The 25,802-nt window shown below is 40.5% G+C and overlaps 1 protein-coding gene across 1 annotated transcript in view; it reads left to right on the top strand.

Annotated features, from left to right (window-relative positions):
- EMC2 (ER membrane protein complex subunit 2) overlaps positions 1–14,561 on the top strand; it is a 57,165-nt gene extending 42,604 nt beyond the window's left edge. The window contains exon 12 of the mRNA XM_072330401.1: positions 10,984–14,561. The gene's annotated coding sequence lies outside the window, so the exon portion shown is untranslated. The remainder of the gene's footprint in view (positions 1–10,983) is intronic.
- The last annotated feature ends 11,241 nt before the right edge of the window (positions 14,562–25,802 follow it).

Below are 25,802 nucleotides of genomic sequence, written 5' to 3'. Positions count from 1 at the left end.
CATTTTACTTCTATCCTACTCTGCTTGTTAGGATTCTTGCAGATGATTTATGCTGATGTGCAACCCTACCATTTTCTCTGGAAGGTGTGAGGGTAGAGGTGAATCATTTTGCTGAATAGATCCTGGGTTTCCAAAGCTTTTGTACTTTCTTAACTTCAGTGCACTGAGTTATTAGTACACACCTAAGGGTCAGAACAGAACCATTTACCTTGGACTGAAAGGACATCAAGCAACAAAGACCTGTTCTGTTAAACATCTGCAGTCTGCTTAGGTTGTTATGGATGCTTGATAAAGAATGTCAGTGGATTTTATCATGCTGAACCATGTGCAGTTCTATAGCAAGATCTGTTATCTGCGATGTCTGTAATTTAGTTTTTGCGATCGCTGGACTGTCTTCTGTGTGTGAGAGCATGGAGTGAAAACTTAGTGAAAACATTTCCAGATGGGAAGCCCTTTGTCCAAGGTCAGAGGGATGGATAGAGGGGCACCTTTTCAGTTTGCATGAGTCAGCATAGGTGCAGTAGTTCTTTCCTGTAAAAGTTCACAAACATGCTACATTTGTGTGCGGCGTAAATAATGGAAGATATAAGACTATTTAAAAAATAATAAAAATCCTGAAAAAAAAAAAAATCATCGTTCTCATCTTACTTTAGCTGTTTTCAGTGTGACCTTGTTGATGTTAGGATTTGTCATGCCGTTTGGCTGGCACATAGGCATCTGCCTCAGGGCTGCCAGTGCAGAAAGACACGTTTAGAGTGACTGCTCCCTGGGGAAAAGTTATTGATGGGCTTCCACCATTGCAGGTCATGACCTACTTGCATTGGCAGTAGAAGCACTGCTTGCCCCACAGTCAGTACTTGCTTAAGTAAGATTCCTCTTAGGATTAAGACCCAGTTTTCCCTAAAGAATGAAGGATCTTTTCCTCTGATGTAAATGGCTGTTTTCTGTAGCAGGATTTTAGCTTTTGGACATGGTGTTTGGAAGTGAAACTTTAAACCAGGCAGATGTAGTCCTCCAGGGAAGAGGCTGCAAAAATCAGCACTGAAGCAATTTCAGAAAAGTGAGCAGCAAGTAAAATTAACCATTACTCATGTTTATTTAGGTAATTGAGCTTGACACAGTGGTGTGTCTGACAAGTTGGTTTGTGTTTCTTATTCCATTAAATACAGATATGACACTCAAAGCTGTCATTGGCCAGCTGAGACAGATTGTTTCAGTTTGGACTTTGGAAATCAGTAAATGTGAATAGATTGCCATGTGGGCAGCAGCACAACCAGAACACTGTCTCTTTCCCTGGACAGCTGTTGGAGTATGTTTTGTTTCTTAGAATCAAGAATGAAAAACATGAAAAAAATATTAATGTGTCTATTGACAGTCAGTAAATGCTGTGTCCTTTTTACTCATTTACGTTTTCTTCATTGACCGATTATGGATTGTTTGGGTGTTATTTACTGGCATGCTTTATTGTAAGCTGGCAATGTTGAGAGGGAGAATTGAAATATCTGAAAATAATGTAAAAACTTGGACTTGCTGACTGAAATTGAGATGAATTGTTTGTAAAATGAACACAGAATTTCTGTTTTGAGCTTACTAAGAACATTCAGTGAATTGTAACAATGTTCTAATTGTAGTCAGGCCAAGCTTTTTGATCAAAACTTCCCAGAAATGTGATGTCTGTATGGAGCCAAAAATTCTAATAAGCTTTTAAGTAAACTTTGATTTAGTTAAGTGTAGGCCCCACCCAGCCTAAGGAAGAAGCTCTTGTTAATATGGATATTTTACTCTTCTTGGGAAGCTCCCGTATTCAAGTAATACTGAGCCTGATTGGTCATATGAAAGAAATGAGTGCACCTAATATCAGAGTAGTTTCAAGGAACATCAAGGTTTTTCCAAATGCAGACCATCTTCTTAGTAAAGCAGTGATGTAGATGTGGTCATTTGAGAACAAATTTTAGGGAGGAAATTGATGGATGATGCCATCACTTTGTAAAGGAATTGGATGAAGAAGTCTGCCGAGAGATTTATGTGTTTTTCCTCAGGCCCCTTTTTGTAAAGTCTGCTGGAGGCAAAACCCTCTGCAGAGAAGGTTCATTTAGATTGGCTGCATTTCAGCTATTTAACTACTTAACAGAAAGTGAATTTTGACAAGTGCCAGTCCAACAGACTGATGAGCAGCTGATAGTGCAGAATCGGGATCCTGTTTGGGTTCCAGACTGAGAGCACCTGGACCATCTGTAGCTGGGTGGTGGGGCTTGCCACACAGCTCTAACATCTGCTTTTAGGACATGAGCAACCTTTTATATGTCCTTTCAGTGCCTGCTTCTGCTTGTGCTGTACAACCTTCTGAATGCCTTTATAACATGAACAGTGCTTCAAATACATATATATTTATATACATAGTGATTTGCCAGTTCAGAAGGGATCAATAATATGATTTATTCACATCAGCTCTAGCCAATGTACATAGAAACGTGTTTATTTATTTATTTATTTATTTATTTATTTATTTATTTTTGTGAGCTCAGAGGCCCTATTTCTCAGCTTTTAGACAACAAAGTAATGGATTGAATTCTCAAAGTCATCAGCTTCCATTTGGCTTCTCTGGTATATTTTTTATTCCAAATTGTTTTGAGAATCAGACCACATATTTAAGTGCTTAAGTGCTTAGTCATGGATTTGATTCTTAAATTTAGGCACCAGCTTTTTTGTTTTGTTTTGTTTTGTTTTTCTCCTAATATTTTGTTTGCCAGACTCTTAAATGGAAGCAGAATGGATAGTTTTCTAAGAGTCCCTGGCTGTGTATTTTTAAGCTATTGAAAAATACCTTTTTTGTATATGGGCATATGCATCTATACATTGAATCATAGGAAGAAAGTGGCGGATGTGATAGGTGATTGATACAGTAAGAACAACACTTGGACCAAATTAATGCAAGGATAGTTGTGAAGACTGGATTGATAGATTTTAATGAGGTAAAAATTCTGCTTGAAATACAGAAGGAACAAAGTTTGTGCTGTGACAGGTTCTGGAGCCACGTTGTCATGCTCCTTCCATTGCTGCAGCCTCTTTCCTGCTATCTCCCACTGGTGACATCTTTTGCTGTGTTTTTGTGGGGCAGGGTTTCTGTTATTATGCTGTGACCATCCATGACAGACCCAGGAACTGAGAGATGACATCTAGCCACTCCAGGGTAATTGTTTTCCCTGTTGTTTTGTTTCCATTTCAAGGGTGGGTGAGGACTCGGGGCGTATTCTTTGGCAGTGAACAAAAAAATATCAGAAGGTTGCCAGATGTTGGCTATCTTCACCTATTTCTGATCGTTTCAAGTAAATGGAACAAAGGGAACAAAGACATTGGGAGGATGCCTGTCTGCTGTCCGATCCCAAGTGGTCTGCAGAAGGTACTGGAGCTGACTCGTCAGTCCTACCACAGGGCTGGAATGGAGAGGATATCATCTCACTTTGACCTCCCTGAATAAGGAAGACTATTTAAATGATAGTATCAAGGGCTGGCCAGAATGCAGGAATTTTGTTTTACAACAAAACTGAGGTCTGACTTTTGTTTTTATTTGACGTCAGAATAAAAAAAGACAGAAGCATTTTCACTGCAAAAAGAGCCATACCCACAAGATTGAAATCTACGCAGGACTACCAGTAACCTAATGGCTGAGTCATTTCCCTGGGCTGTAGAGGATGGAGATTTACTTTTAGTTGTTCACCTGATTAAGAGAATCTTTGAACTTCAATTTCTCTTATTCCCGGCAAGAGACCATCATGTTGCTGAGTCAGTCTCTGTCCCGCTGGTGGTTGGAAAAATGGAAGAACTCAATAGGAGAGATGGGTTTTTGATAGTTGTGTTTCTCTCTTGCTAGAATTTTCAAAAATAAACTTCACTTTGAGAAAACTTCAGTGAAACAAATGTTTTTTTGTGAAAAGCATCTGGCTTTTATGAGTTCTAATGGCAGCACTATTAAATTGTGATCTTTCGTGACCAGAATGTGGACTTTACCATGTCTTTAATTTACAGTGGCTCCGTGGTATTAAAAACAGAAATGTAATTTACATCTTTTTCAGCTAACAAACCTGGAACTATACAGAGGAAGAAAAAGTGAGAATATATTGTCTGTACTTGAACCCTTTCTTTGCTTGGTAATGCACTTGGTGTGGTATGGATGTAAATGGGTCTGCTGGGCTTTGAGGCAGCTCCAGACAGCAGGGAGAGTTGGAGGCTGCCAGGGATAGAAATTTTTATGGAGCTCTGCTGGTGTCTGAAAAGGCAAAGGTGGTCTGTTTTATCCTGAAAAGCCTGGATGCCTATTCTGTGCACAGTTTTCTGTTCCTCCAGTAGCTAGGGATCAGTTTTGTGTGTGGATCTGGGCAGTTCTGGTTCCTATATGCTTTTTTGCTCATTTTAGCTCACTATAAGTGCAGCTCCCAGCTAATGGTCCTGGCCATCATCTTCTCCCTCTCAGTCTTAAAGGTCAAGTGATGGAGGAAACAGCTCTAAGTGAAAATATGAGAGATACCATGAGAGGTACTAGTACCAGGTACTAGGTGAAAAAAAAAAAAACTTCCTTGTTGTCTCTTCAGAGCTTGGATAGTGGCTTTTATCCACTGATAAAAGAGTTGGGTTCTCTTAACTGCTCACTGCCGGTGGGTTTTGTTTTTTATATATAACTTTAGCCAGTTTGAGATGATCTGTTTCCTTATTACGCCCATCTTTCTGTAAAAGACAGCTGTAAATGCTGTTCTAGGAAATTGACTTTCCACCTGAGTCATTCAACCTGTGAGGTTATCAAAATCTTTCTCACAAATTCCAAGTGCAGAAGAAAAGGGGTAAGGTTGCTGGAAATGGTCTTTGATGAACCATTCTCCCCCTTGCAGAGTGGCAGAGGAGTCAGTAAACCTGTTAAGATGAGAGAAATCTCACAAATATGAGGGAGGCGGTACTGTTTGTGAGGCCCACTGCTTTATGAGATAAGTTGTTGACTTGGCTCTGCAACTGAAAGCAATTTGGTAACTTAGGCTTTTCTGCTTCAGGTTTCTCAGCTGTAGAATAGGATCAATGGAATCCGTTGTACGCAAGATGACATTGCTTGTGGGTGTTACCATGAAATTAATACAGTTCTTATCAGTTTTGTCCTGCTTAACATCATAAATATTGTATTACTTGTTGGCTGACCAACCAGTTTCATCTCTGGGAATGAAGTAATTTCTGTGTACAGCCACTTCTCACGGGTAACAATAAATGACTGTCAAGTGGGTCACCAAAGTCAGTATTTACTGTGACAGGAAAAGTGTAGGGTAACCTCAGCAGAATTCATGTGCAGTTTATACAGACTCCAGGTGTTTTAGACATTTATTCTAGGCATTTGTTTTTGTAAAAATAAATAAATAAATAATCTTAATATTTCAGGTGGTTGCTAATTTATTTTTTTTGCTCAAACTGAACTTTGTTATGAAGAGATGGTAGATGTAAATTAGCACGTCTTGCTAACCTCAAACTTTCATTAATTATTCGTGGATTATTTTCTATGCATGTCAAGAGCTCTTGACTCCGTAGTCTTAATTGAGTTTATAAAGGTTAGTCTGCCGTCTAGATCAACAAAAGAAATGCCATTGAAATATGTTTTATGCAGCATTCTGTAGATGTTTGACTGCAGAACGGTAGAACAAGGAGAAAGAAGAAGTGTTCCTGAGTATTAGAGGGCTCACAGCTAATCTTGAGATGGATTATTCTGTACATTGGGAGTCAGACCCTGCTCTGATTAAACACAGCAGAAGTTTTTATTTTGATCTAGCTGTGAGCTTGGTGTTGGGACTTCAGGGCAGTGACTGCATTCCCTTAAAACACTAATTTGTATTTTATCAATCCATTTCAGGCCATTTTCAATCATAACAATAGTTTTCTGTGTGTTTGTAGTTCGGTGTCAGCAAATAGCTTGCAATGAATAAGACACAGAACAGTTCACATCTTCAAAGAAACTGATTTAAAATTTTCTCTTATTTTTAAACTATTTTTTCCATCTCAAGTCTGGAAAATCAGCAGCTGATTTATTTATTTTTTAATTATTATTATTAACATTAGGCAATTCTGGCCTGTTTATGTGTGCTGGAATTTGCCAAAATTAGGAACGCAATATTCCATCTTTAGCAAGCCTATAGAGCAATAAATAACGACACACGACTGTATGTGAGTGTTGTTAGTTTAATTTTTTTTGTGTGCGGTGTTCATAAAATGCAACAATCCTCCAACCCAAGTTCTGCAATATTAGGCAGCAAGTTGTACTCTGAACTAAACCAGATGCTGATCACTTCTGTTCCTATTATCGACTTGGGGCAGAGATGGTAACCAGACCTTACTCACAATGTTAACATTTGGAACAGATTAACAGCAGTTAGGCTGAAATGAGAAACCTCCACTTTAGTGAGAAGGTTCAAAACATGTAATGCTGTAAAAATCAGGACGCCTGTATTATGTTAGATAGGAATAAAGAAGTTAACTGTAGGCCACACTTTCCTCTCGCAGGATGTGTTGTTTCCAGTTCACGAGTGGCTCTTTTAAAGGACATGTTTATGGAGCATAATGAGGTTTAAGTCCTGATAAACCATCTACTCGATGAGGTATAGTATATCAGAACTCTCTGTGTTCATTCATTGTGAGGTAGCCTTCCCTGGATCTGAGCTTGGAGGAGTTTTCTGCCTTGGGGATGAATTCCCCATGAACTTCTGAAGATCTGAGACCAAGAAGCTTTTGAATGGCAGGTTTTTTCCTCCTTCAGAAGTGAAACCAGTGAAACGTGCCTCAGAGGTGCCCAGGAGAGCACATGGAGTGTGTATAGCCTGTACACTGCATGTCGGGCTGGAGATGTCTCTGCCTGCTTGTGGGATCTCAGAGGATGCACTGGAAACTGGAAGAGTTCAACCTAAATGTGACAGAGTTTTATTCCTTTTAGTCTAAGAATGAGCTGAGCCTTGTCATCTGCTTGTCATGTCTGTGGCTGGACTTGATGATCTTCAAGGTCTTTTCCAACCTAGGTAATTCTATGATTCTATGATTCTACTTGTCAAGCTTGAGCAGTTATGGCTGCAACCATATACTTCTGCAAAAGTCATTCAAAGATATTGCTGGTTTCTCACTGTGTCTATTACCTGCTGGCTTTTTTTTCCATGTAGTTGGTGAGAGAGCATAGTAGTCAGGTTTGCATAGAGTAGTTGCTTTTTTCAACCCATATGGAAGGCTTCTATTTAGTTGTAGTTTTATTAGTGACTGTATATGTGAATGTTTAGAGAGGTGAAGCTAGGAAAGTCATTGTCCTGGTTATCTGTCCAGATTGTTCATGTAGTAGTCAACCCAGGAAAGTAGCCAAGGAAATCAACCACTCCAACTCTGCCAAGGAAATCCAGACCACTTTGTTTGAAGACCTCCAAGGAGGAGATCCCACTGCGATATGCCACATTCATAGATGGAGGTCATCGTGGCATTACTGAGCTCACCAATGTAAGCTAAATGGGTTATTAAACCAGTGTAATTACACTGGGTAAACTACTGTATGAATTTCCATTCTGTCTACGTTGACTTGAAACCACTGCATGGGTAACTGCAGCTGCAATACAATTTGTTGGCCAGAAGGGGCAGAAACGGGTTGCAACAGCAGGAAGTTAGCCAGGAGAGATGCCAAGACTTGCAAACATTTACTCTATGCAGGCTGGTTAGAGGTATGATCTAAAACACACATGAACAAAAGATGAGGAGATCCTAAAAGAATTGAAGAACTGCCGGTTGGTAATGCTGCATTGTATGTGTCAGGTATATGCTGATGGATGCTTTGACCCACACCAAGAGCACAGGTTTTCTCCCTAGCATTTGTTCACAAAAATGAGTTGCTTATATCTGAGCATGGGCTTGCTTGTGCTCACCCAGTATGATTGTGAAGGAAGTTTCAGGGTGTCAAGAAAGAGTTCTTCACCAGAGGATGATCAGTCACTGGAAGAGGCTCCCCAGGGCAAGTGGTCACAGCCCCAAGCTGCCAGAGTTTGAGAAGCATCTGGACAAAGCTCTGAGATTTATGGTCTGATTTTTGGGTGGTCTTGTGTGGAGCCAGAAGTTGGACTTGATGATCCTTATAGGACCCTTCCAACATGGGATATTCAATTAAATTTAGGTTTGTGACTGGATTTGGGCATGCCTTGGAAGTGTCCTATGGAAACAGGTTGTGCATTTTGCTCTCCAGTAGCCTTCTGCACCAGGAGGGTCTTCTCTGTATCTTACCATTACCTCAGTTCCTTATTGTAGTTGTGCATTTGTAAGCTGTTGAGTGAATGCTTTTATAGGTGATGTGGTTTTATGTCATTTTTATTCCTTTCAGATTTTATTATAGAAAGCACGTTTGCCTTTTTCTTGACCTTCTAAATATTTAGGCGTTATGAAAATTGATCAATCTTTTCTGGAATTACAGGTCAGTGTAAAGCCATCCCTGGCTGTGGTATTACTTAGGAGCTGGTCTGTATTTCAGGCTGTAGCTGGATCTTTTCCATGCTCCTTGTGTCTCAGATCAGGAAGAATGTTTTCAGATGGGAAAGAAAAGCTGTGAATACTTTGCTTGGAATAGTATTTTCCATGTAGAAGTGAAAAAGAAGTGAAAGTAATAAGCTGTTAGTATTTTAAAGCCTGACCTTCTAAAAGATGGTGTACAGAGGGAGGGGTGAATGTTTCTCCCTTAGGCAGGATCCTATCACTGAGAAGGCTTAGAGAGGAACAACCTAAAGCACTGTCTTAGTTTCAGCTGGGATGGAATTGTTCTCTTCAGGGTGTCCAGTATGATGCTATGATTTGCTTCTAGGAGAAAAACAATGTTGATAACACATCAATAATTATAGTTGCTGCTAAGCAGTGTTGTGCAGAGCCAGGTCCTTTTGCAGCAAAGCACCCAAGGAGCTGGGAGGGAACAGAATTAGGACAGCTGACTTAAACTGGCCAAAGTGATATTCTATAAAATATGACATCATGTAGAAGGAGTTTTGAAGGGGATAGGAGTGCATCTCACTCTCTTCTACTGCTCACAGCTAACTGGACATTGGTCAGGGTGGTGAGCAATTGCTTGTGCATCACTTGGTATACACACTCTCCCTATGTCTATATATATATATTTAATATGTATATATACAGTCATAGCTATTTTCCTATTCATAAATAGCTTTATTTCAGTGTTCTACTTTTTTATTGTGTTGTTTTTTTTTTCCTTTTTTTTTTTTTTTTTCCAATTCTTTCCCTCATCCCACTGGGAAGGGATGGACTGAGCAAACAACTGAGTGGCACTGAGCCACCTACTGGGTTAAGCCACAGCAGGCACCGACACTGTGGAGCCATGCAAGTGGTTGCTTTGAGGCAGTTTGCATGGCTGTCTGAGCTTGAAGAAGATTTTGATTTGAGACCAAATGTAGGTTATCATGAGGTAGTGTGCAGTACAAGGTAGTGATGCAGGAGCATCGTTTTAAGTAATGTGCTGCTCAGCGTGTGCTGCACACTGCTCTGTGACTGAATTGTAGGTATCTCCTACTCTACAGTGGCTGTAATGGTTTCATAAAGCAGATTATATCAAGAAAGCAAGGCAGAGTTTTTAAAAGAAAACCCAAAGTGACCCTGTGTCACTCAGAACTTTGGTCTCCTACCTTCTCAGTCCCTCACTCCCTCACTATTACTTCACATTTTCCATCTTTTGGACACACAAGAGATACAAAGTGGTGCCAGACCTGTTTCTAAGTCTCATTTCTTGGTAGTGAAACACTTGCTCATCTTTTAGCCTGAGCAACTGGAAAGATATGCTCAGCGATGGAGTATTTCCATAGGCATTTTTTTGTTCTGAAGACAAATCACGCTATTCCTGGCTCTTGTATTTTAATTTACTTTTATTTCTGGCTCCTGCATTTAATCTTCCTTAACATAAAGCACTGCTGGTACAACCAATCTGCCATACTATACTTAGTGACTGAGTTTCAATGTGGAGTTGACGTGATGTGAACCAAGTCACAGGTTGCAATAGGTCTAGATTTAAAACCAGCCAAAATGTAACTGTGGGATAAAAATCAGTGATGTTTACAACCTAGGAACTGTGTTTCAAACTTGAGAAGGAAAATGGTTTGGCTTATTTTTTTTGTTTTATTTACTGCCTTAATGGCTTCACATGCTGTTGAATATATATTCATATATGTAAATATATATATTTCTGAAGTGTTGCTTGCAGGTACTTTGTCCTAGAGTATCTGTACAAGTTGTAGGTTATGGCTGAACATGAAGTGCCATACCTGCACCTTCCTGTGCTTTGTTCACTCATCATGGCCATGAAGTGACTGAAACACTGAAGCTCAGCAGAGTGAGAACTCCCCCTTAGCTACCTCTATTGGTTTTTTAGTGATTTCAGATTGGCCAGGTACAGACAAGGAAAATTTGGTTTGAATTTCATTAATGGGCATCTCAACTGTCTCTATCTTAAAAACAAAAAAGGCAAAGCCACAGCCTACCACATGGCGGCTGTGCTCTGAGGTTTCCACATGAGTATTTGCTGAATGGAAGTTAGTGTGGAAGGCCGAGGCTGAGGCCATCCCATACTACTACGATACCATTACCTGTACTGTGATTCTCAAGAATGACTGACATCCTTGAGGAATGATTAAACTGACCATGCATCAACTTGAAATGCTCCAAATGAATAGCTTCTTTTTAAGGCAAAGCTGTGGTTTTAATGATGTGATTCAATTCTATTTGTTTATGACCATTTCTTTATGACCATAATCTTTTTCCTCACAAGATCTTTTCCTCACCAGAAATTTGAAGTTAAAAATTATTGGCTTTTTTTGAAATCATAAGCACATCATTTGTTGTGGGATTTTGTTTTAATGTTTGTTTTTAATGAAAATTTGAGAATTTCTGTATATCCAGTTCTGGCTAGTGCTCAAATATACTAATTCTTCATTTTTTTCTCAGCCTTGTTCCAAATACAGAAACCTTTTCAGGGATGGTCCTTCGTCCAGATGAGATGCCTTCATCACTCCATTGCAGTGAAGCAGAGGCACTGCATCCCCAAGGATCCCCATGGCTGTGTATTGTGATACTTGCATTCTGTTTAAGGCAGCTTGCAACAGGCAGCTGTAACTAACATTTGGTGGGGGGAGAAAACAAGTAAATGAGTAATTGTGGCACAGGATCTGACCAGAAATGGATGAAGATAAACTTAGCCTTCTGCTGCCTTCCTTCCACCTTGACAGATGACCTTGCTGAGGGGACAGCAGGAGGCTGCCACCAGTCCTCAGTGCACTGCTCTGCCCCTTGCTTTTCCCTGCTTACTGGAGGAGAGATGGGAAGGTGATGGTATGGATCCACAGAAGAAAGAAATTGCGTGTTTAAACACAGGTGTGGAGAAAAGTACAGGGCTGATTTATAGGAGAAGTTGCATACACACTATAAAAATCTTATTTGAAAGCTTTCAGGGGGAAAAATGAAAATAGAAGTGTTCACATTCAGCAGTGATTAGACTGATGCGGATCAGCACTTCAAACCCCCATGCCAGTTTCTGAGATCATCACTGTATCGTCTGTCATAATCTTCCTGGTGCTGGCCCTGAATCTGAGAGCTGTTCTGGTTTTTTTGTGTGTTTTTTTCCCCCCCAATTTGTTAAACATGAAAGAGAGGCAGGAGGAACGCTAGTCAAAGATGAAGGTTTTACGAGTATTTCTCATTCACTCAATGTAAAACAAATTCTTTACAGCATAACTGGAATGTCTTTGCATATATTGCAGGATGGCTGTGCCTAGCTCTGAGAGCAGAGCGGTGCCTTCCCAAATCACACACAGTCAGCTTGCAGCCAGCTTTACAAGCAGCCCTCACTCAGAGATGTGTGTCATTGCTGTTTTTTACAGCTGTCAAGACACACTTCTAAAAAATGGAAGCCCTATGAACCAGATGTTACCGAGTCCAGTGTGGTCTACATTGGACCCCTTCCAAACCTGCCTGCATATAATTTTCAAGTCCCAGCAGCCCTGCAGTGCTAGAAGATTAAAATAAATGAATAAATAAATAAATAAATAACAGGCCATTACTGTACCCTTTTATATTACTGAGAGCTCAGTTATCTGAAGCACCACCAGGTAAACAGTTCAATCAGAAGAATTCCACCTTAGCATTAACTCCTACTGCTTCCATATTTTGTTTTTTCCTGATTTGAAGCAGATTCGGATTACCAGCTCTAAAACCTGAAAGGTTCTAATCGATGATTAATATAACTATCCAGAGTGGGATTTTTCCTTTTCAATCATGGATACTGGAGTGTACTGATATGGCATTCTTGGACAAGGAACCCCAGTTGAGTTTTATGGAGATGTGGGTAGGGTACTTGTGTGCACCTGGACCTGATATCTTAATTTAATAGAGGAATAATACAATTTACAGAGCTGCTAAGCAACCAGTTGTTCTGATGGTACCGTCTTGAGAAAATGTGTTATTTCAGTCAGTGGCGTTGAAGCATTTGCTTATGGTCAAATAAATGCTTGGATACTTCCCTGAAGATGAAGAATGTTCTCCTGAGCTCACGTCACTCAGTCAATGGGGGACATAAATTAGTGCATTCAGTGCCTGCAAAGTCTCTTGCAGTAACCCAGCTCTGACTGCAGCCAAGCTCTGAAAAGGCACTTAGGTTTCTCAGCCTCCTTGAATGGCTCTGTGGGGCTGAGCTCTTACCCGGAAGGCAAAAGGATTAGTACTATGTGGAGAGCCCTACTTTTAGATGGTATTTTCAGTGTGTCCGTTACTATCTCACATTGCAACAGAGTTTTAAATATTATGACAAGTAACACTGGAAAAGCAGTTTAATAACTCGGTTACTTTGTAGTCAGTGTTGATTTTCTTCCTTTTTTCCATCTATCAGTATATACGATTTTGCATATATTGGCTGTAATAAGTTTGTCTTTGACAAAGTCTTTTATTCACATCGCGTAACAATTCCCTTAGGTTTGGAGCAGAAAAGTGTTCAGAGAAACAGCAAACCAAGGAAAATATTGGTAAGCATTTATAAGAAGCAACAATAAATGCTCAAAATGTGTATGGAAGTAGAAGCACTTGGTTATGGATTCTTTATAAAGGCAGGTAGGAATACATTTAGGGCTCATGTGATGAGTCAGAACTGATGGACAAGTTTGATTTTGGATATTAAACAATAGCCACATTTATTTTAGGGGCAATCTACAGGTTGGTTGTTATTTCTCTGAATGATGTCTTACACTCCAATAGTGGTAATGCAACATAAGCCTAAATCACATAAAACTGAGAAGTGGAAGAAATATCTATTTCTGATTTACTCTGTGCAAAGCTGATTTTATTTAAGATTTTGTTTTACATAGAAATAACAATGCTATTAAGAAAAATTTACAGTTAACATTCGTTGTATAGATTTCTTTTAACCTGAGTAAATGAGACCCTTTGCATCATTATCCTCCTTTTGGATGTAGATTATCTCCTAGTTCATCTCTCTTTTAAACGTTTAGTTTTGTGTTCCCCTTTATGAATCTGCCCGAGACAACAAAGCGTAGTGCAGATTTTTAACCCTTTTCCTTGTGTTTAAAAATTCTTTCATGTGCCAAATTGTCTTCACGGCTGTGGATGTGGCTCCCTGCTCCGCTTTCTCAGAGCTCCATCTGAGCTCCTGCTAAGACTGAAAGCTTTGGGGGAAAATAAATCTAAGATGTCAGTGACTTAAAGCCTACTGCTGTAAGTTTAAGATGTTTGCCTAATATCACATCACCGAAATGGAACAGATAAAGATGAAGTGTAAAGTATATGTAACGTGGCTTGCAGTTAAATGCGGTAATTGGAGAATGCAGGCAGCAGATCTGGGAAGGTGATAAGGTAAGCAAAAGCTTCTTGGGAAAGGTAAACTATCTGAAGAGCTGACAGTGATATGCGCTGACTGGAAGAAACCCAAAATTGTTTTAGCCTTTAAGCATCCAACAGACATTGGAGTAATTGAGTAATCATACACTCTAGGCCCAGTGTTCCTGTCACCGATACCTCATGCATCTCAGTTATTGGTGTAATTTAAATTTGATAGCCACATAATGGACCAAATTCTCTTCTCTACTTTTCATAAGTTGCCCTGTTGGATTCAATGTGAGGAACGTTTGCATAAGTGCAGAGAGCAGAATTTGTGTCATGAGACTTCTTTACTTTCTCAAAATGTGGTATCCCCTGCAGTATGCATTGTGCAGCACTGTGTAAGACAGAGTATTTATTCTGAAGGAAAATATCCTGAAGCACCATAGGTTAGTTCAAATTCTCAAAAAGTGTAAACTGCTCGGTTTCTTCCAGTGCTTAAGCAGCTTTCCTCAATATTTATGCCAGAAGTTGTCCTCAAGTCTCTCCTGCTGTTGGTGCCAGCACTTTGAAGGTGTGTTAGGTTCTGCGTCGTAAAAGATGACGCCTGCCTGTACGCATTTCTCAGAATGACAGCTTCTACCTTTCAAGGGTCGTTTGGGTCAGAAATTTTCATTAAAAAATATTTGAGAACATGCCACATACCTTGTCTGTTTATTCAATCTTAATATTCAACAAAACATTTCAATATTGCTAAGCAGCCAGATCAGAGTAAGCTCATTGGAACACGGGAACATCTTTTTGTTCTTCTTTTATATATAGCACCTCATACAGCTGAGGCTTGGGGTGAATGAGCCATACTGCAGTGCAGATAGTAAATACTGGTCATCAGGAGGGCTCTGAGGTGTGACTTTCACAATGAGCATACAGCTTCATAAAGCAATCTGGCCCTAATTTTCTCTGTAAAACAGGGGCAGCGTGCTTGTCTGCATCTCTGTAGTGCTGGGATGATTGATTAATATGTCTGAAGTGCCATATAACAGCCAACGCTGATCCAATTGGCCCCACAGCTTGCAGTGGAAGGAAAGCCAGGCTCCCAGCTTAGTGCAGAAAATTGCCCCTCACAGGACTCATCTGGATGGTAGTAAATAGGCATTGGGGGAGGTTTTTGTGTTGTCCTTTCTTGATTTCTTGACAGGGAGTTAGTTAAACTTAGGATTTGTCCTGGAGGATTCTTGTACAGACTTGTGTTTCCTTCTACCCCCCCTATGGCCCCTAGAAAAAAGATTTTTTCAGACTGGGTGCAGTGAAATAACATAAACCTGGTGAACCCCAGCCATCTAAACCCCACTCCTTCTGAAAGACATGGTCGCTGTACCACCTAATCCATAGCTCTTTCTGGCATGGTTTGGGCCGTGAAAAGTCTCATTTCTTCACAGAAAGAGCATCTCAGCAGTTGTGGGATTAGGATGAGCAAGGGGCTGATCCAGGAGTCAGCATGGACAAGAGAACCCTGTTGGAGGAGTGAGCGTACAGCTGCATGGATGTGAGCGGTGGTGCACAAAGCCAGGGAACGTTCTGGCGCACGTTACTGATTACAATAGCAACAGCTCTCTGGGCATCCTCTGACAAGGGGCAGAATGTCTTCTGGTTGTTACCTGGTTCTGCTCACTAAGAGTCCACGTATTACTGGGCTATCTTTATGTCAGGAAGAGGCATACACTGTGTCTCACCTCGTAACCCTTTCCTCCACTCTTTCCCTCCTCTTGTCCATTGCTCCCTACAGAGTGATTGATTCCATCTTTCATTATCCACTTTTCAAATGTTCAGACAGAGGGTGTGCAGCTCCCTTCCTTTCTGCCCTCACCTCAGTCCCTGCAGCCAGACATGGCCCTGCATGGTAACTGCTACCTATGGAAAATCAGGTGAATTGGAAGTGTTTCTGACTACTGATAGCTCGCTCACATTCACTCATACTCTCTCACTGATCTGCATCTGTCCATTGTTTTTTGTTCTATTTTGTTAGATATTTATTAGAAGGAAGTTTTTCTCTCAGAGGGTGGTGACACACTGGAACAGGTTTCCCAGGGAGGTTGTGGATGCCCCATCCCTGCAGGCATTCAAGGCAAGGCTGGATGTGGCTCTGGGCAGCCTGGTCTGGTGGCTGGAGACCCTACACATAGTAGGGGGGTTGAAACTAGATGACCGTTGTGGTCCTTTTCAGCCCAGGCCATTCTATGATCCTATGATTCTAAATTTGATTGAAAAGCAGAAGTTTGCAAATATTTGTAAGCTCTTTTCACCTATGAATTTTAATAGGACATAAAAACCTCTGAAGTTTTGTGAATTAGAGGTCAAAATCTTCTGGGGAGATATCATATTTTTAAAGGAGATCCATCTAGAAATAAAACTCCAAGTTGTTATTATAATGCAAGTTGTTTTACAAAAATAATGATACTTGGAAAAGTGCCCAACATGACTTCTTTCTGCAGGAAATATATGCTATCTTCTGCTGCCTCATAGTGTTGGTCTGTTTTCATACGTGCTGTTGGACTTCTGTTGCTCTGGAATAGCAGTTCTTGACTACTACGTCTGGTTTCGAAGTAAGTATGTGTTGACTCCAGCAAATTCCCAAGGTAGCATTTTTTAAAATGAAGATCAAACCAAAATCTGGTTCAAAGATGTGACTGAAAAGAAGTGGGACATATTTGCCTCTATTGAATTCTGAATGCCACTAAGAAAAATAAGCTAAAGTAAAATAAAAGAAGACCAGTATTTTCCTACGAGTTTCTTTTCAAAATACAATAATAATAATAATACAGGTGATTTTTGTGGCAAATAATAGCTTTTCTGCTTTCCTTCCTTCTTTTGGAAACATACAATTATTTTTTTCAATGCTAACAATGAAATACAAATCATACAATATACATGATTTTATTCTAAAAATGGATCCAGCTGCCTTAGAGATTTGTAAATGCTGGAATAATATATGAGATCGTCTTTCCCAGTGCCCCATAAAGGTTAGACTTTTCCAGTGAGAGATGTCAGCGAAGGTGATTATTCTGTAAGCAGAATAAGCCTGGGGATTTCATAGCAGATCTCAAATGTATTTAGTTAGACTAATTAGCTCATTTTAAACAAGAATTTGCAATTTTGTTAAAAGAAGAGCGCATTTATATTCTTTATAGCACATTTATATTCTTTATAGCACATTTATATTCTATAGGACCAGTTCAATGTAATTAAATGGAAAAACAATGTAATAAATTCTTGGAAACAATCCCCTATAAATATTGGTTTATCATTTGGCATTCTCCTCTCATTTCCACCGGATACCAGTGGGATTTGTATATCCGCTTCCTTTATGTTTCTAATTAAGAAACCACGTCAGATTTGTGGAGAACCTACACAATCTGTCACTTTGACTGCTGAGGAATGGGCATGCCTCCCTGACCCCTATCCCCATCCATCTGAATAGATCCAATTTCATTGATTTATATCTAATAGAATTTCATTGGTGGCTACTGCATAAATCCATGATGACTTTCACATTTGGTACCTAAACAACAATCAGATGGAATGTGTCTGTTTCAAAGCGGCCTTTCTTCAATTTTTGAACTTTGCCTTATAAGAGGAGAAGGAAAGGTTTAGCTGCTTTCATTCCTAAACAGTCATAAAGTTGTCACTTGCTTTTGCAAGGCATTTGATTCATTTGGACTTTTTATTTCTCCCTCAAATCTGAAATTCGGTCATACTCAAAAAACAATTTATTCAGAGAGCAGCTTTCAAAACTGTTAAGATGACTGATTAGGATAGGTCTACTGCTATTTTTTTTAACGTCTTCTTTGTAAAATCATACCTTGTGCCAGCTCCATTAACAAAGCCAAGCTGAAGTGCATTAAAATATAATAGAAGTTATTTTGTTTGTTTGCTGACTGTGCTGATTAGCAGAGCTTTAAACTAGATTCAATTTTGGAATGGGGTGTACTGAGTGATAGAGAAGGGCTGGTGAACCCTGCCATTGTATAACATAGCAGAGAAAACCTCAGAGAAATTCCCAGGCAGTTCCCAAAGGGATTTGGGAGAGCTCCTTCAAGAGGGTAGATGCACTGATGGCGCAGCTGAAGTGCCTCAAAACCAGTGCACACAGCACAGGAAATAAGCAGGAGGGGATGGCATCTATGGTGCAATTGGAAAATTATGACCTAATTGCTATCATGGAAAGAAGGTGGGATGAATGACACAATTAGAATGCTACAAATGAGAACTGCAGGGTTTTTGGATGGGATAGGCTGGGCAGAAGGTGTAGGGTTATTGCCTTTTCTGTTAAGAAGTGGATAACCTGCAAAGACCTGACTCTAAAAAACAGCCACAAACAGAATGAAAGGTTGTGGGTTAAAATTAGGGATAGGACCACTGAAGGATATCTAGTGGTCAGGACCTACTACAGGTCACCTGATAATGGAAGCCTGCTGATGAGGCCTTTCTTCTTCAGCTACAAAAAGCGTTGCACTCACAGGCTCTCATCCCGGTGGTGGATTTCAGCCACTTGGGTGTGGCTGAAAAAAGCCATGGCAAGCTACAAGCAATCTGGGAGACTCCTGGAGAGCACTGAGGATAATTTCCAGGTGCAGGTACTGGATAGACCCAACAGTGGTGAAGCATTACTGGAGCTGGAAAAATACAGGGGTGCTCTCTGGATGTGCAGAGATAGATGGGATCAAGAAAGCCAAGGTGCAGATGGAAATGAAACTGGTGAGGGGCGTGAAAAATAGTAAGAAGGGATTCTACAGATATATTGATCAGAAGAGACAGGCCAAGAAGTGTGTACCCCCCAGTTAATGAGAAGGGAGAAATGGCAACAATAGATATGGAGGAGACTGAGGTACTCAGCCGGTTCTTTGCCTCACTAGCTGTCAGGTGTCCCAGGCCTCCCATGTCCCTGAACAACCCCCCCTCTAGCTGGGGGTAAGGGAGAAAATCCCTCCCACAGTAAGCACGGGGCAAGCCTGAGACAGACAGACAGAATACATACAAGTTTGTGGAGCTGGACAATATGCATCCCAGGGTCCTGAAGGCACTCACTGACGTAGCTGCCAAGCTGCTCTCAATCATATTCAGGTCATCTGTGTGAAACACTTAAAGGCAGTGACTGCTGAAAAACAGTGTTTTGTTGCTCAGAATTGTCTCTATCAAATAATGTTATTGTGCTCTTTGTACTTGTTGTAGTTTCCCCAGGAATAAATAGGAAGCTTACTTTCAGACTAACCTATGTATATACTTTTACTGAATTTTAACCAACAACAAATAGTAGGCTTGATGTACAGTGAATGGTTACATGCACAAGCTCTGATGTTATAAACATAATTTCTATGCTTTAATCTCTCATCTTTTTCCTCTTTGTCATCAGAAAAGAAAAAAAGAAGAAAGAAAACAGAAAAAAAAAGAAAAAAGAAAAAAAAGAAGTTAAAAAAGAAAAAAAAAAGAAAAAAAAAAAAGGAAGAGAAGTGGTAATAAGGAGACAAATATTTCTTCAAATATTCTTTGTCCCCAAATCTCTGCAGAAAGGGGTTTCTTGAGCAGCCCACTTAGATAATACAGCAACAGGCAGGAATATGGGGCAGAGGCTTTTCCACATGCCTAGAAATGTCATTTGATGTTGTTCATGAGTGTGTCTGCCTGATAGGATGCACAGCTGGAGCCTGTGCCTGGGGATAATGAGAATGTGTATCTCTACCTGGAGTCACAGCAGGTCAGTTGTACAACATCCTTGTGGTGCAGGAGCTAAGGACTCCTTGTCCAGCCCTCCTGCATTAGCTGCCCTGTGTTTCACAGGCCCTGGGGCAAGTGTGGAGAGAGAACATTTCCTCTTTCTCCAGGCTGTGGAATATCCTTTTCAGCCAAAGTGTGTTTACCTGTCCCTCTGTCTCATCCCCTGGCATTTCAGTGAAAGTATATAAATAGCTGGAGGCAAATCTAGGGAAAGCCTGGCAAATACTCTGAACCTAATGACCTCCCCCCCCAGGCTTCTACGTTAATATGCTGGGGCTGGGTGCTGCTGGCTTTGAAGGCTTACTCTTTGTTTGCTGATAAAGCTTTAAAACATGAAAATGGAGATTATTTTTTTCAAGCTTGAAGTCTGTGGAGTTATGTAATGACTTCATGCACTTGTGACTGAGGAATTCTCTCTGATGCTTTAGAAGGAAAGAAATAACACATGAATGTCAGCACAAATGTATGTGCAAGCAGTGATAAAATAGTAAGGCTGTATAAGGGAGGAAAATAGCATGTATGTAATCTTTTTAAATGGCATAAATACTAAGAAATCTATTGTTCACCAATTCCCTCTTTTCTTTTTTCCTAGCAAATAAATAGAACCTGGTGCTTTTAAGTCAGTACAAAGCAGCTAATGGTTGGGTTTAATATATAATAACTCTCTGTTTAACATGTGTAATATTTCCAAAAACACAATCCCCCTGAATTAGGACTTAGGTGGAGCTTTGGGAAAGAGGCACGGGAAGAGTGAAATGTGATTACATATTTCTTCAAATTTCACTTAGGAAAACATTCAGGGTAAGAGCTTATCCTGAGAAAAACACTTCCAGCCCTCCCTGCCTCTGCTCTGCTGCGGCCAGAGGGCACCGCCCGTGCTGAGGGAAGGGCCTTAATATGCCAGCAGGAAAACGCTGTGCCTCTGTTTTTCATGCTGAAGGGAATAGCAACAGTTAAGCTCAGAACCAAAATATTTTCAGCCTTCGTGCTTATTAAAAATAAACCAGAAGGCCACAGTCAAAAAACGAGAAGTTTAATCCTGGTTGTAAAGTTGCTTCCACACAAACAGCGGGATGCAAACTGATACCTGTAAACTCTCTGTGGTTGTCAAGCTGTGATGTGCGACCAAAATATAACCATTAATGTTGCCAGTGACAATCTGTGCCCTCACCTAACCGTCAGAGAAAACAGTTCAAAAGAGGCTTTCAGTCAAAATCAACTGCAGTGAAAACAAGATGGCGATCAGGCTTGATGTGGCTCCTGCACTCTCCTTGCTTTGGTGTTTGAAAAGTTATGCTACCGGCCCTGACAAACAATACTCTCCAGGCTCTGTGTTTGGGTGTGTGTGATGCATGGCTCCCAAGGGCCCCCAACCCAGGGTGACAAAGACCTGGTGGCCATGGGATGTGTGACAAAGAGCCTCTCCTCAACAACTCCATCCTGGAAAAGGTAGTCCTCCTTTTCCTTCACTCCTCATAAGACATATGATCCCACAGCTGCCTATTTTAAACCTCAGGTTTCTGGTTTGGGGGTCAAACTAGTGAATTCTCAGACCACTGGCAAGGACCCCTGCCCTCCTGACAACTTGTGACCACAATTGGAAGATGGTGCTGGCCTCCAGCATGAGGTTTACAGAGGGTCCAGCACCACAAGACTTTTGGAAGCTGTTGTAGCATGTATGATAACTCATTATTCACTTCTGCAGTTCATCCAGCCTTCTAAATTACAGATGGAATGACATGTGAAGAACAAGTATTACATCTGTTACCTTATCTTAAAACTAATAGGCACTGGGTAGCACATCCAAGCAGCAGTGCACAGAAGCTAATCCATCATGTGGATTAAATTAAGCCCTCCACATTCCCCCTGAAACCAGGGGTTATGCAGTCTGTAGACCAAGGAAGAGTCCACAGGCTGCTACTGCAGTAGCAACAATATTTTTTCCTTCCTTGAACATTACTGCTATTATTTTCCCTCTCTAGAAGGGAACTTGTTTCTTATTTACAGTGTAATGATGATTTCAGCTCACCTGTTGTTGATTATACCTTAGGGTAAATAGTCTGTGAAGGTTTTTCAGGAGAACGATAAATTTCATTGCTTAAACATGCTTTGACTGCACGCTTTTCAAAAACAAGAATAATTGAGACATTTCAAGCTTTAATACATTTAATTACAGATGCTGGGCTTCTGCCAACTAATTTGTTCTTAATTATCTCTAAACCTGGGGGATTCACATAAAAACACCAAAGTAATATCGGCATCTGACAGAAAGGATCAGAGAAAGACTCTGGATGGGATGCAGCTAAGAGAACAAGAATTAGTCTATTATGATGTTAAAAAATAAGTTAATATATTCTAAGACAAAGGTATTCTTGTGCTGTACCTGTCATCTGAGAAGAATGCACAAAATGGGCCTAATCATCCATGCCCTGGCTTTGTGATCTTATTCATGCTTGGGTTATGCTGTATTTACACAAGATCACCTAAGGTCAGGACCCCAATGTGTCAGCAACAGAGAAATATTACAGACTGTTCCATAGGTACTGAACATAGGGAAGTAGAGATGAATGTGCTAAGGGAAAATTCTTTCTTTTAGCAAAATCCAAACCACCACAACAAAGAAAATAGAAGATAATACATTCAGCACTCCCTCACCATGAGATCAGCTGTGCTGGCAGCCAGCAGAATGGGCAACCTTGCTTTTAGAATTCTCTTCTGCAAAAAGAGTTATGCATTTGTAGATTGAATAGCAAGAAATATTTAAAATCTGATCATTTATGATGAGTCACTGATATCTCTGAGCCCTCAGATGCCAAAAGAGCTTTTGTAAACTTGCACTTGGACTTACAATTACTTTTTTTGATAGGGATGATACTGCTACTCATTTAAAAGGTAGTAAGGCTGTGTTATTCCCAAAGCTGTCTTTTAAAAATGCGATGGTGTAAACAGAAAGCTTGGCTTTCACTTACCTGTGATTATTTAATGGATCAGCTGAACATGACCTCATTAATGTAGAGTCAGTTACAAAGTGTGATATGTTTCTTGTGCGGCTAAAAAATGTATCAAAGCCATTTCTGAAACCCCCTCTGAAGTGTAGTAACCTGCATGTAAGTGCAAATGCTTTTCAATGTAATTACTTACATTACTTAACATAGGCAGAAGAAGACAATTTCAACACCAACTTAGAAGCCAACTTATAGCAATTATTCCTTTGGGCCTTTGCTACCCATTTTCTGAGGATTTTTTTCTAAATGGTTTCTAGCAAATTTGTTTAATTAATCTACAGGACCAACAGGAGCTGTTTTAAGAGTGTAGTACATTAGCTCAAAAAGCTGGTATGTGATCCACTTTCTTCATGTTGTCACTCACACTCCTTGTATGTATTCATTTCTCCATTTCTTATTGTCTCCAGTAGATAGCTCTTGGATGCTTAAAATTTTTATCACTTTGTATGACTGTCAATTTGAAGACATCATTTCCAACACCTCTTTAAGCATCAGACTAGAGAGCAGCCCTGCAGAGAAGGACCTGGGGGTCCTAATGGATAAGAAACTTAACATGAACCAACAGTGTGCTCCTGCATCTTGGAAAGCAAATGGTATCTTGGGCTCCATCAGGAGAGGGGTGGCCAGCAGGGACAGGAAGGTGAATGTCCCTCTCTGCTCTTGTGAGGCCCCATCTGGAGTACTGTGTCCAGGTATGGAGCCCTTAGTACAAGAAAGACAGAGAGCTGTTGGAGAGGGTCCAGAGGAGAGCCATGAAGATGATCAGGGGGGTGGAGCATCTCCCCTATGCAGACAGGCTGAGGGAGCTGGGCTTGTTAAGCCTGGAGAAAAGAAGGCTGCGGGGTGACCTAATTGTAGCCTTTCAGTACCTGAAGGGAGCCTATAAACAAGAGAGGAGTAAACTCTTCGAAAGGGTAGATAACAGCAGGACAAGGAGGAATGGTTTTAAGCTGAAGGAAGAAAGATTCAGGTTGGATGTCAGGGGGAAGTTCTTTACTAGGAGAGTGGTGAGGTGTTGGAACAGGCTTCTCGGAGAGGTTGTGGATGCCCTGTCCCTGGAGGTGTTCAAAGCCAGGTTGAATGGGACCCTGGGAAACCTGGTCTAGTAAATGGGAGGCTGGTGTCCCTGCCTGGCAGGGGGGTTGGAGATTCATAATCCTTGAGGTCCCTTCTGTGATTCTGTGAAGTAGGGAGGAAAGGATTGAGTGCAGCCCTGTCAAAAAAGGCCCGGGGCTACTTGTGGATGGCAAGCTGGACATGAGCCAGAAATGTTCCCTTGCAGCCCAGAAAGGCAACCATATCCTGGGCTGCATCAAAAGAAGAGTGACTAGCAGGTTGAGAGAGGTGATCCTGCCCCTTTACTCTCTGCTGGTGAGTAGTGCATCCAGATGTGGAGTCCTCAGTAGAGGAGCGCTTCCAGAGAAGGGCCACAAAAATGAATCCAGGGATGGAACATCTCCCCTATGAGGACAGGCTGGGAGAGCTGGGGCTGTTCAGCCTGGAAAGTAAAAAACTCTGAGGTGACCTGATGGCGGCCTTTCAGTATCTAAAGGGGAACTACAGGAAAAAAAGGAGGCAGACTCTTTAGCAGGGTCTGTGGTGATGGAACAAGGGGAAATGGCTTCAAGCTCAAAGAGGATAGATTTAGGTTAGATGTAAGGAAGAAGTCTTTTAAAATGAGGGTGGTGAGGCACTGGAACAGGTTGCCCAGAAATATGGCTGATACTTCATCCCTGGAGACATTCAAGAAGAGCCTAGAGAAGGCTCTAGGCATCCTGATCTAGCTGTGGATGTCCTTGTTCATTTCAGGGAAGTTGGAGTAGATGACCTTTAAAGGTCCCTTCCAACTCCTCCTTTTGGAGATGTATCAACCAAAATGCTCCAGGAAGAACCATCAGTCTTCCCAATCTTGTTTCCATGTTTCATGCACATATTTGTTAGGAGGATCTACATCACTCACTCAGGGCATCTGGGATAGTAAGCCTGAACATTTTATCCATTGGGACTGGTAAAAGGCTTGGAAAAAGTGGATGCAGTTATTTATCTTGTCAACTGGACAATTGAAGAAGCAGTAATGCTAAGGAAAATTTGCAGTTAGATCGGGCAATTGGCCCAAACTCTGTCTTATTTGAGAAGTTCACAAAGTGAAGAGTTGCCTCTACCTTTTCCTCAATGGCTTTGACTCTGCCCCGCTCTGCATGATGCATCACAGCAGTCTGGCATTACAGCACCCATCAGCGTCAATTCTGCTACTTCCTTCTGTGTGGCATTTGATAGCCAAAGGTGTTTTTAGTAGTAAAAACCGAAAACACTCACTGTACAACGATTAAAAATAACAGCTGCTAGACCTGAGCATTTATAGGAAATAGCCTAATGTTTCCTTTAAAATCTTTTGTGTTCTCCTGGTGTTATCAGTAAAGATACTAAATTGCTGCTATCAGCCCATGAGCTTAATTCCTGTTCACAATTTTTTACCTAATGAATCCCTGCAAATTTGAAGAAATGTTTTTTCTTTTTCTTAATAACATTTTACTTTAAGAAAACAAGAAATATTGTACATCAGTCCTCATCTGATGCAAATTGCTCCAGGTCCATTGACTTCACCAGAGCTATGATGATTTACACCAGATGGCCCACCATGTTTGATATTATTACATTAAGGTATTGGCATATGTATAATTTGCTTTGTACTTTATCAGTAGTATTTGCTTTCTATCAAATCCAGTGGACTTTTGCAACCTCTACTCATGGGAATAAAATCCATTCCATGCGAGTAATTATACTCTATGAAGGATGTATACTAAATAATGCACCTAAAATTTATTTGGTCAAGATTTTTTTAGGCTTAAGCCATATTTTAAGCAGATCTGTAATATTAGGGCGTCATGGTTATGTCTGGAGTGTTCTTCATGTAGGAAATCCGTGTTTTCCTTTTCTTACATAAACGTATACATGTAGCTTGAAATGTGGTCTGAAATTTACTCTATCGTAAGCACAAGCTATGTAAAATCATAAATTTCACCTGCATTTCCTCTTGGACAGGAGACTTTTTTTTCATTAATAGACATAAAACCATAGCAAGGTTTGTCTTAGACTGTAGATAAGCAATTCTATATCTTATAGTAAAGGGAAATACAGCTAAATCACCTTCATAAATAGTCCATA

This window comes from Excalfactoria chinensis, chromosome 2 (genome assembly GCF_039878825.1).
Source record: "Excalfactoria chinensis isolate bCotChi1 chromosome 2, bCotChi1.hap2, whole genome shotgun sequence".
Lineage (NCBI taxonomy): Eukaryota > Metazoa > Chordata > Aves > Galliformes > Phasianidae > Excalfactoria > Excalfactoria chinensis.
This window is presented reverse-complemented; position numbering and strand designations above follow the sequence as displayed.